This window comes from Rattus norvegicus, chromosome 3 (assembly GCF_036323735.1).
Source record: "Rattus norvegicus strain BN/NHsdMcwi chromosome 3, GRCr8, whole genome shotgun sequence".
Lineage (NCBI taxonomy): Eukaryota > Metazoa > Chordata > Mammalia > Rodentia > Muridae > Rattus > Rattus norvegicus.
In genome coordinates, this window is record NC_086021.1 from 90,030,824 (window position 1) to 90,042,143 (window position 11,320).

Below are 11,320 nucleotides of genomic sequence, written 5' to 3' on the forward strand. Positions count from 1 at the left end.
TCCTGCAGCAGATGAGAACAAATACATAGAAACCAACAGCCAGACTTCATGCAAAGAGGGAGAGACTTGGGGACAGTTGGCCCTAAATGGGATGTCTCCACTGAATCACTCACCTAGGGTCTCAGGGAACTCTTCAAAAAGGAGCAGAAAGGGTGTAAAAGCCATAGTGGATGGAGGACACCAAGAAAAAAAATCATGAATAAAGCTCATCTGAACTCACAGACTGAGACAGCACACACATGGCCCCTGTGCATCTGTGTATAGATCATGGTTTCCTGCTCGGTGTTTTTATGGGATTGCTGAGTATTTGAATGAGTGCATCTCTGTTTCTTGTGCCTTCTCTTAGGCTCTTTTCATTTTGGTTTGGTTTTGGTTTTGGTTTTTGTCCAATTCAGATATGTTAGTCTTGATTTATTATTTTATTATTATCCCTTAGATGCCTGTTTGTTTTCTGATGAGAGAAAGAATTAGAGTGGATCCAAATTGGAGGGGGGCAGGGAGGAACTGGAGTAGTAGAGGGAGGTGAAACTGTGATCAGGATATATTATGTGAGAAAAAAAATCTACTTTCAATAGAAGGAAAAATAAAGAAACACACATACACAAAGACAGACATAGAGAGAAGAGGAAGAGAGAGACAGAGACAGAGAGGAGAACGCAAAATGTCTTCCAGTAACTCTGTTGTCAACAAGTAATTTCAAAGAGCCATACTGCTCAAAGAAAGCTAAGCTTACTTAGCCTGCTCTAGCAAAAAGTCCACCAGCTGAGGTCATGAGATGGCTTAGCCAGACAAAAGTGGGACAAGCTGACTCCTGAGCTCAGTCCCTGGAACCCATAGTGGAAGTCAAAAATTCTCTCCCTAAAGTTATCCTCTGACCTACACATGTGAACTGTGACAGGAGTGTGTGTCCAATCTCACACAGTAACGGTAGTAACACTGATACTCATGGTAGTAGGTATTAGTAATAATAAATTTTTATTTTGAAACCTCTTTAACAATACTACCTTAGTGGACTCTTCTAGTATATCTAAGCGTAGAGTTCACTGGCAGACATTCCCAGGATTTAGAGGTCTAGACTCGGGGTTTATGGCAGATTCTTTTCAAGGGAGGAAATAAGTCAGGATTGGGTGAAGTCTGTGACTTAGCACTGGCACAGGAAGGGGAGGGGCGGGAGGCTAGTCTTGGCAAGTCAGCTATTGGTTGAGAAGAGACAACAGTGCGCTTGCACGGATCCGTGAAGCAACCGTGAATCTGGTTCTCGGTTTATAGCCCTCTCCCTTGGCTTGATTTTTGTGGAACAATTTGTGAAAGCAGGCTAAGTCCCAGTGGTTAAGCCATGGGGATATGGATGGTCTCAGTTCTCACATTCAACTTATTATTATTCTTTAAAGCTGCCTGAGAACTCTATACTGTTCCCATGGAAACAGAACTTTACTTCCTCCCACCGATGACACCGCACTTGGGCTATCAAACTGTACTTTTTTTCTTCCTCCCACCACTCTTAAGGAGACAGCTGGGAAATCATCTCTGCTGGAGAACTCTTCAGACTATGCAGAGATTCTGTCTCTATCCTGGATGGTCAGTACGTCATCAACATCCCCCAGGGGCTTCAGAACATCCTGTAAAACCCGGAACAGAGGATCAGTGCTATGGCAGTTGCATGGATGGGTAATTTTAGGATATTTTTTAATTGAGAAAGACCAATTCTCCAGACCTACATTTCCTAGCTATATGTGACTGCCAGCAAGCAGCCTCTCTTCTTTAGGCATCCATCTGCTGCCATATCTTTTGAGCTAGATATTCCCCCCAAGAACCTTTGACTGAAGCCTTTGTGGATTAGGTTTTAATGTTATTTGCTTATTCTTTGAGAAATGATTAAGTGTGCACAACATATTTTGATTATATCCATTTTATCTGCCCCCAACTCCTCCAGCCCCATGAGTAACACATCCCCTCCCAACTCCACATTTTTAAATGTTTTTTTAAAAACTTACTGAGTTCAGTTAGTGCTGCCTAGAGTCTTTGACATGGTACCATTAATTTATATCTTCTTTTAATAATAATAAGAAAGTATAAGAATGATAAAAAGATATCCATTTGGGTGATTACCAGAACTATATCCCAATACAAACAGATGGGTTAACCCCTCTTGCTTGCTTGTTAAGATGTAAGTTCATGGGGTTGGGGATTTAGCTCAGTGGTAGATCGCTTGCCTAGCAAGCGCAAGGCCCTGGGTTCGGTCCCCAGCTCTGAAAAAAAGAAAAAAGAAAAAAAAAGATGTAAGTTCATTTGGCAGAATTTGAAAGGTAGGAAGAATGTGTAATCCAAGACCTCCTTCCATTGCAGCCTATCACCTGCCAATCAGGTTTACAACAAAAGGGCCCACATAGAATCTGCCTATAACTAGACCATCCTGAACTTAAAATGACACACTGCAGAGACATAGTTCCGTGATGATGCACTAGGTAGCCTGAGGTGGTTGGAATGGGGCTGTAGCTCAGTTTCCTCTCTGTGATTAGATTACCTGGGGCTTTCCCTAAATGTTCCCCTAGTCTAGGCACCAATCCCCGACTCCAGAAAACCTGAGTAATGCAGTCCCCTTTCTAGTGAAACTCGACCCAGGATGAGTAGCATCCAGACTGAATTTCTTTTACACACATAAATCACATGCCTAACGAGGTAGTTTGTTTGGATGATGATTTTCCTAAGGTCATGGAAACCCAAAATAGCAGCTAGCCAGGCACCCCAAGGAGGGAGCAATTCTTTTCTGCCTGCCTGGGAAAAGCAGGCTGACAACCACTTCCTCAGTGCTTCAGGCCCATGCCTTGTTTTCAGTCAGTGAGTTATTTATAATACCTTATTGTCAGACAGTAAAGATGGGTTAAGTAAATGATAATATGAACTCACAGGCTCACATGTACATACACACACGCACATGCACACACACACACACACACACACACACACACACACACACTGACCCATGCACCACCATCACCACCATCGTGGTCATCACCATATGCAGTCAATAAATATGATAAAGACAAATAGTTTTGAGAAGATGTAAATCACAGAATCTCTCGTATGGTAATTTCCAACTGTGGAAATTTACAGTCATAATCATACCGAGAGATTTATGTTAAAAAGAACACTAACTCATCAACTCCCATCTCTGTGGTAGGAATTTCAGATAGTATTATACTTTCTTGGTGTAGGTTTTTTTTTCCTACTCTGTGTTGCTTAATTCCAGCTAGCACCCCACATCCATATAACCAAGTGACCAAGAATCTAAAATGTTAGGGGGAAACATTGCACCTTTTCTGAATGGTATACAAACATTTCTTGTCATTATTCCCTAAACAATAAACCATGACAACTTTGTTTTTTTGTTCGTTTTTTTCAAGACAGAGTTTCTCTATGTAGCCCTAGCTGTTCTGGAACTCTCTCCATAGACCAGTTTGGCCTCAAAGTCACAGAGATCCCCTACTTCTGCCTTCCAAGTGATGGGATTTTAGGTATATGCCACCATGCCCAACCATGACAACTATTTCTATGATAATTACACAGTATTACGTCTTGTCAATAATCTGGAGGTGACCTAAAGCATACTGGAGAATAAGCAAAGGTGATTTCATATATTATATATTATATTAAATTAATATATTTTTTCCTTAAGCTCCTTTCCCAGAGATATTCTGGGCTCAAAGGAATACATTTGGGGAATGGAACCTACACCTCAAAAGACCCAAGAGTTGGTCATTGATGTGGTTAGCATTTCCAATCACCTCCATTTGTGAGATATGGGGACTATGGTGCTGTGTCCCTAGCCATCCCTTGGCCTTGGAGTCCTTCGAACTCATTGAGCTGGAAATAGAAGGCTTCAGAGAATGGCACTGGGAATGGAGCAGCTCTTCCCTTTTGCTTGATAGAAGCTGCCTGCTCCTTCAGTGCTTCCAGATACCAAGGTCTCTCTGCCCTCCCTTGGAATTTAAGGACACGGGGTCTACTTCCTGGTGAAGGAATCACAAATTTTCACTGCTGTATTTCCAAACTCTGGGGGGTCAGAATGAAAACTTCTAGGTGTATCCTAAGGTAGGAATCTTGCCAGGAAGAAAGACTCACAAACTTTGTCACAATTGGCTGAGTAAGAGGTAATCTGGTCACAGGTAATCAATGAAAAAGGAAGAGAAACACTCGTACGAAGCCCTTCGCCTACAAAGTCCACAGGGAGATGGCCTGTGATCAACAGCGCGGAAGTGAGCTAAGAGGTGGGATCGCATTCCCCAGATTCCCTTATCTTCCCTTTCTCATTAGTCACTCTCCAGGCCCAGAATCAAGGTAAGTGGGGGGGAAACCCAAAGCTCAGACAAACGCACAGGACACAGGAAATGAGTTTGCCTTAGGCTTTTGTGACGCGGCTTCCTGTTTGACCTCACAAGTCCTAACCCCTTTTAGCTGCAGCTTCCAGCGCTCTTCGTGCGTGCGTCAGACCTTGGAATCTACCCTGATATGACGACGCCTCTCCCTTCATTCCGACATCTCTAACCCATTACTAAATCCTGACGCCTCTCAACTCACTGATCTCTATCCCTATTATCCCAACTCCAGTGTAAGCTATGACCTGTTCCTGATTTTTTTTAATGCCCTCCCAGATAATTTTCACCCATCTGTTGACCCTCCTACGATCGTTTCTCCACAATTACTTTCAGAGTGATCAGTCGTGTCATATATTTTATTTTTCATTGAACACATTTTCAATGGTATCTCATAAAAATTAGGGGAAAAAGTTTAAAAATCCTTGAAATGGTCCGGAGAACTAGGCCATTTAAGTCCATGCACCAGTTCAGCTACTTACTGCCCCTTTTTGCAAGTTTTCCCTGTCTCTGCCCATGCTGGCCTTCCCTCAGCTCCTCTTTCCTCACCAGCGTCTCTCAGACCTCGGGGTTTTGTCTGGAGGATTCCAACCCTTCCTTTCTATGGAAATAACTTCCTAGAGAAGTCCTCTTTAATCTTCTGCTTCCCTGAGAATGCCTCAGATTCCCCAGTGTGGGGCTTATATCACTGAGTACCATGTTATTCAAACCAGTCCTGGTTCAATTTTACAATAAATTTTAAATATTTGTATGAATTTTGAGAACTGTATATCATGTATTTTGAACACACTCACTCCCCTCCCGACTCCTCCCATAACCATGCCCTCCCCCACTTTCCCGTCTTGAACACAACATCCAGTTTTGAGATGTCTTTTTTTTTTTTCTTCCTTTTCTTTTTGCTCTTCCCCCAGTGTGTTACCAAGCCACTCTTGAGAATGGGGCCTGCCCTGGTGTGGGGTTGACCTACCACAAGTCACATCATTAAAGAAAACTGACTCTTGCTGGCCAAGCAGTTCTCAAATGCCAGTAATGGATTACATGGCCACCTTACTGTCTCCATGCTGGGATTCTGGTGGGCAGGAGCTTGTGCCAGTGCTATGCATGCTCTCACAATCACTGTGAGTGCATACGGGCAACTGCCCATGTTGTATCGAGAAAAACATATTTCCACCACCTCCTGCTCTTAGTTTTTATGATTACCCATTAATGTAGCCTTTCCATAATGTAGCATTTCCTGTGCTTCACAAAAACCCAGCTGTCTCTTGGGCCCATGTATTTGGGTCTCCAAAACTTATCCTATCAGAAATGAAATGCGAGGGCTGGAGAGATGGCTCAGGTGTTAAGAGCCTTGCTGCTCTTACGGAGGACCGGAGTTCAGTTCCCATCATGTACACAGCAGCTTACAGCCATCTGTAACTCCGGTTCTGGGAGATCCAGTGTAGTCTTCTGCCTCTTCTGCTTTCCACAGACACTGGGCATTCACATGGGACACATTTATATATACAAGCAAAGCAGTCATTCGTAATAAATAGGACTAAAAAGGATTCTACTGAAATTCATTATATCCTTCCTCAACCCATTATCTGTTAGAATTGATGACATTATCACCGTTTTACTCAAACTAGAAATCTGGACTCTACTCTTGATGACTTCAGCCCACAAATCTAATTACTGAGCAAGACCTGATAAGTCCACTCTCCCATATTTCCTTCATCCTTTTACTTGAACTCTGAGGACAGAGGTCTCATGTGTTTAAATCACTATTGCCTTTTCGGTACAAATGTGTTAGCTGACGTCATTGCATCATTCTGCCCCCCTCTGGTTTCTCTCAAAATCATTTTCAACCACTTAAGCCTAACCTTGTCTCTGTCCTGCTTAAAGCTCTCACCTGCTCCAAGTTTACAGGACTCCGTAGTCATGATCAAACCTACAGAGGCTGGTCACTGTTTCTTGCCCAGGGCTCATTAACATAGATTAAAAGAAATAATGCTAAGACAACCCTGTTGAGGGAAAAATAAATAAATAAAACTAGTCTCTTCTCCCATTCACTAAGGCTCTTTCCACGAGGAAACTTCTAGAATCTATTGAGACCACACTGCACTTAACATATAAATATGAAGGAATGCAAGCTGTGGTTCATAGTGGGGAGTTCTTTTGCGCCCAAAGAAGGAGAAGCCTGTGTGGGAGAGCTTGAGCTCATCTGTATTTCTGTAACACAAAAAGCAGGGAGAGGGAGGGTCTTCTGAGAGTCCTAGGTCTTTCTTAAGCAGGCCTCCACCTTCATAAACTTCCTCTCTTCTGGCTTTCATAAGTACTCATCCCCCGTGTGTGTGTGTGTGTGTGTGTGTGTGTGTGTGTGTGTGTGTGTGTGTGTGTGTATGGTATGTGTGTATGAGTGTGTGTGTTTGTGTGTGTGTGTGAGAGAGAGAGAGAGAAACAGAGACAGAGAGACAGAGACAGAGAGACAGAGAGACAGAGAGGTATTGAAATCTGACATTACCATCCTTCTATCCAAACCAGGACCCTAGAAGCCATCCCAGGTAGATTTGCCCCACTTGATAAACAAGTCTGATAAATCCATCTCCTACATATTTCTTTTATCTCCCTATGCTTCAAATTCCTAAGAACAAAAGTATTGTATACTTTAACACTCCGTTCAAATGCATTCTTATTGTCCTAGCAGCCTGGGAGCCAGGGGAAGCCATTTTTTTTCAACCAAAGATTATTACTGGGAATCCAGTATCCTCCAAGTTCCCACCATTCCGAGTTGTGTAGAGTTCCCTCAGCCCTTGACCCTCATGTATCAGTTTGCTAGAAAACTGCAATCCCAGCTCACAGACTCACTGAAGACCAATTATTTACCAATGACATCTTTCTTCTTTCTACTGAGGTCCTGAAGGAGCACAACTGTACCCTTTTCATAGTGCAAATTCTGAACCAGTTCAAAGAGAAGGTGTAGAAGCAAGGCAGACAGGGATAACAACACTACCTGCATCACTGAAAATCCTTGGAAATGCAAAACGGTTCATGCCTGTGGGTAAGTGACTTTGAACTGAACACCAGAGGGCAGTGAAGCGACTCAGAGACTTAGCAAGTAAAAGTACCTGCTGCCAAGTCTGAAAACCTAAGTTCCACCCCTAGGCCCCAGGACTCACAATGTAGAAGGAGAGAACTGTCTCTTGTCCTTTGATGTTTACACACACACACACACACACACACACACACACACACACACACACACACGGGGGGGGGGGGAGAGGGGGGATGAGAGAAATGTAAAAAAGTTAAGTTGAGTCCCAGAAATAGACAGACTTAATGACCCTGTTTTAAGGTCTACATTACACAAAAACAGAGTAGAACAGAGCCGTTCTGGTGATTAAAGGGTAGAGCAGAACTAAACATACTGAGCCCTTTATCCAGACAATCTTCCTGCAAGAGAAAAAGAACAGGAGTTTTCACAGATACCCTTCACAGGGTATTCATCCATAGATATCCTTCCTTGGGGAGGGAAACGTCATACATAAGGTAACATAGCCTCTCGTGAATCCCCACAGCCAGAAATTCCACAGGCTGTATTTCAAGAGGCCAGACGTTGTTTATGAGACCCAGAGGTTAGCACACCATTATTTCCAGCATACCAGGAAGCTCTGAACAGGCTCTGTTTTGTTCCTTCTTTCCTCTTGGCCTCACTCAAACCATACAGAATCCCAAACATTTGACAATCTGCATGACAATCCATGGTCACCAGCTCATCACAGCAGAAGCCAAAGTAACCTAAACAAACGCTTGGCCAGTCTGAACGGATCCCGGCAGCGCTGAGACCTAGCCCTCTCCTTGAACATCTGAAAACCTAGAGGGAAGGACAACCCTGGGTGTTGAGGCATTGAGATGATGATACATTATTAAAATGTCACGGATTTGAAAGCCCTAGGCAGAGATGCTGCCTTCTGGTTACAATGTATCCCCAATACCGCCTTGAAAATGAGGCTCCTCCCTGGGCCCCACTAGCACAGGTTGTTGCCTCATTCACTGCTCGCTGAACAAGCCTTTAGTTCTCTGCCGTGGTTTTCTGACACTGAGCCTTTTCACGTCTGCTGAGCTGCCTGTTCTCCCAGACAGATGTTTTAAAGGAGACAGAGTCATAACTGGGTATCCTCATTCCCTATGACTGCTTAATAAAGCTCCACAAACTGCTGGCTTAAAACAAGACAAAATGTCTTACATCTCCCGAGGCTGAACACATGGTGTCAAGATGCTGGCTGGGCCGTGCCCACTCCTCAGCTTTCGACAGTGGGCCCTTGCTGAAGTCCTCCAACTTCTGGAGCCCTAGGCATTCCCAAACTGTTTGAAACCCAGCTCCCATCTCTGCCTCCATTTTTGTTTATCCTTCCTCCCAAGACTGCATCTTCCTTCTGAATCTGTTTTTACAGGACAGTCGCCTCCCTAGATCAACCCATAATAGATAGGATCGCCTCCATCTTTGTGATGCCATTTTTAGCTCCATTCTGTCTGCAAAGACCCTACTTGCAGAGAAGCACTCTTGCCTAGGTGCCTTGAGGACAACAGAGCTGTTGGGGAGACATGGTTGAACCCACAGCGGTGAGGAGGCTGCCCCACTGACTCATCTTGCATTCTCACAGGAGGACGCATCAGGTTCCCTGTGTCCCTAGCCTCAGGGGGATTCATTGTTGAAATTTTTGCTCCTAATTGCAGTCCAAATATGTCCTTTATTTCATTCTTCCTCTAGGTCAACAGGCAGAGCCTCCAAACCATGCCATGCCTACAAGACCCAATACAGGTGACAGTTCCCGAGAGAATGGCTAATATGCCACCTCTGCCTCCCAAGTACTGGGGTTACAGGCAGCCATCAGCACACCAGTTAATATGTTGCTAGAGATTGGCCAAGGTCTCATGTACATAGGCAAGTACTAGACCAAGTAAACTACATCCTGACACCCTGCTCGTCTGGAGACATATCTCACTATGGAACCCAGGTTGGCCTTAAATTTGTGGTTCACCTGCATCTGCCGCTCAAAAGCTGGGGTTACCGGCCTCTGCCACCTCAGTTTACAACAGGAAATTTGAAGATAGAAAATCATTCTAGGGGGTAGTAAAGTGTTTTTGGTACAAGAATGGATAGCAGAACCCATGTAAATGTCAAGTGGAGTGACACATACCCACCATCCTGGTGTTGCGTAAGCAGAGACTGGACTATCTCTGGAGTTCATTGTCCATCCAGTCAAACTGAATCCATGAGTTCCAAGTTCAATGAGAAACCTTACCTCAAAAAGTCAGGTGGGGAGCAACAGAGGAAGACGTTCAACATTGACTTCTGATTTCCGCACAATATGATTCTGACTATATAATACCCATAAAATTACTAGAATGGACTGAATTCTAATTCTATTTTTCCTTAGGTACCAGCTCTCTCACTTTGGGATAGTTGATAATTTCACTGATAAATGGGCATTATATTTAAATCAGAAGGTATGCATGGCATTTAAAAAGCTGGTAGAGAAATTTCTTAACACATGACTAATACTAGGTATTCTCTAGTTTCCTCTACTTCTCTTGGTGCTATTCACTTTACACACACACACACACACACACACACACACATGCACATGCATGCACACAATATATATGTGTATATATATGTGTTGTATATATGTGTATATATATATATATCCACAACATATATGGATATATATCCAAGCAAATATATATGTATACATTAAAATGAATATATTTAAATGTATATGTGTTATAATAAATTTATATTCAAGATGAATATATATGTGTATATATACAAGTATATGTATGTATATATATTTATATAAAAGAGGACATGAAGCTAGAAGAAATGTGGGGTTGGGGTACCAGGGGAAGTTGAAAGAAGGTAGGTAGTGGATGAATATGGTAAATATACATTGTATAACTTTCAAATAATAAAAATTATTATTTAAAAATATTTGGTGGACCAGTGAGATAGCTCAGCAGTTAATAAAATTCTTGCCACCAAGACTGACATCCTGAGTTCAATCCCCAGGACCCACATAATAAAAAAGAAGAGAAAGAACTGACTCCCACGATTGCCCTCTGATCTCTATACCCGCATGTGTGCACTCACAGACACACACACAAATGCCATGAACCAAATGGGTTTCATACACCCAAAATGCCCAACATCAAGACCCCAGAACAATTAGGTTTGGCAAGGATCCATTTTTCTAGTTTACTGTGTTCTCACACAGTGCAAGGGGGGCTGTGCTCTCTGAGACCTCTTTGATAAGGACACCAACCCCAGTTAGTACTCCACCGTACTCTGACTCTCTCTCAATACTATCTCTTTGAGGATTAGGATTCCCACAAACAAATTTGAGGGAGAAGGTCAGACCTTAGCAGATTAGTTTTTTAATATTTATTATGTTATCATTTTATATGAGTCAGTGTTTTACCTGCATGTATGTATGTGCACCTCATATGTCTGGTGCCCACTGAGGTCAGAGGACGGTGTCAGATCCCCTGGAACTGGAGTTACAGATGTTTGTGAGCCACCATGTGGGTGCTGGGAAGTAAACCCAGGTCCTCTCTCTTCAAGAGTAACAAATGTCCCTCCTAGCCATTGAGCTCGCTCCAGCCCCATGGCACGTTTTAAAACACCGTAGTCCCAGCTGCTGTTCAGAGCCTTCCAACACTCCTCGCCACCGCTCTAACCCACTGCTAGCTCCTGCTGCTTTAGAATGCCATCCACTGAAAAACTTCATAGATTCACATCGCTAGAAAAACTCACTAAAGGAGGAACATGAGTCCTAGAGGACCACATTTTCAGAACAGATAAACGGTCGCTAGGGCAACACCTGGCACCCGGGGATCTCAACACATACTTTCTGACAGAGTCAAAAGAACATCCCTCTTTTTAAAAAAATGTACAACGTCTATGTAAG

At 43.2% G+C, this 11,320-nt stretch overlaps 1 long non-coding RNA gene across 4 annotated transcripts; it reads left to right on the top strand.

The window, feature by feature from the left end:
* Nucleotides 1-1,446: 1,446 nt before the first annotated feature.
* On the top strand, nt 1,447-10,342 carry LOC108350412 (uncharacterized). 4 transcript variants are annotated; one of them, XR_001837170.3, is made up of 4 exons: nt 1,447-1,578; nt 4,167-4,268; nt 7,264-7,410; nt 9,121-10,342. It is a non-coding gene; the product is annotated as an uncharacterized LOC108350412 (long non-coding RNA). The 4 variants fall into 4 exon arrangements; XR_005502271.2 differs by having other exon boundaries at nt 7,273-7,410; nt 9,121-9,328; XR_001837171.3 differs by lacking the exon at nt 9,121-10,342 and adding an exon at nt 8,077-8,297.
* Nucleotides 10,343-11,320: the final 978 nt, after the last annotated feature.